Source organism: Pseudomyrmex gracilis, unplaced genomic scaffold (genome assembly GCF_002006095.1).
Source record: "Pseudomyrmex gracilis isolate BER0280 unplaced genomic scaffold, ASM200609v1 scaffold_190, whole genome shotgun sequence".
Lineage (NCBI taxonomy): Eukaryota > Metazoa > Arthropoda > Insecta > Hymenoptera > Formicidae > Pseudomyrmex > Pseudomyrmex gracilis.
In genome coordinates, this window is record NW_018020774.1 from 1 (window position 1) to 1134 (window position 1134).

The window sequence follows — 1134 nt, forward strand, 5'->3', positions numbered from 1 at the left end:
AAGGTATATTTCTGTTTGTAATATTATATATATTACATACAAAAGTATTTAAGTATAATATATCTAATAAGCGGAAGTAAGCAAATCTTAGNGTGCCCGTTTGTTCAGTTTGTTGAATACTACAAGTGTGCAAAGTTTCTAAATTTTCCGTTCACAAATACAACTTTTATTGAAAAAAAACCAAAAACCACACAAATTTTTTATCTCGTTTCGCTTACGCTACGTACATTTGCGCACCCATGTCTTATTATTAGTTGTTCATTTCAACGTCCTCTACAACTTGACCTGTCCAGTTTTCACAAAATTTTTGACTAGCCCGTTAACCCTAGATATTAGTATTACTATACTTACATACTATTTAAAAAAAAAATATTTTGGCTACCTTAGACTAGCTCTACTAATCGGTTAGGTTCTAATACTTGGTTAGGATCTAACCAGATTTGGTTAGGTTAGTGCCTAACTCATTTAAATTTTTGTGAATGACTTTCGGGTGCCTTTGGTAGTGTGTGTAGGCTCAGTATTTAAAAAAAAATATTTTGGCTAACTTAGACTAGCTCTCTACTAATCGGTTAGGTTAGGTTAGGTTAGGTACTAATACTTGGTTAGGATCTAACCAGATTTGGTTAGGGTTAGATTATGCCTAACTCATTTAAATTTTTGTGAATGACTTTTTCGGGTGCCTTTGGTAGTGTGTGTAGGCTCAGTATTTAAAAACAAATATTTTGGCTAACTTAGACTAGCTCTCTACTAATCGGTTAGGTACTAATACTTGGTTAGGATCTAACCAGATTAGGTTAGGTTAGGTTAGGGCCTAACTTATTTAAATTTTTGGGGATGGCTTTTTTGGGTGCTTTTGGTAGTGTGTGTAGGCCCAGTACACCCAATTTTCTTCAAGTTCTTAATCTAATGATAGACTTCTATTTTGTTACAGAGTGGTGTCGTCGCGGTAAGTGGCCAGCGCACGTGAGTAGACTGTTAGGGTAGGTGATGGGTTTTTTTAAAATCAGTGCGACATAGTCTTTACTTGTTTATCTTGAAGCGTCGAGAAAAAATAATTATTTTAAAGATAAAAATATAGTTTTCGGGATGTGATTTAAAGATTTAAATCAAATTTACTCGAAATTTACTAGAAAT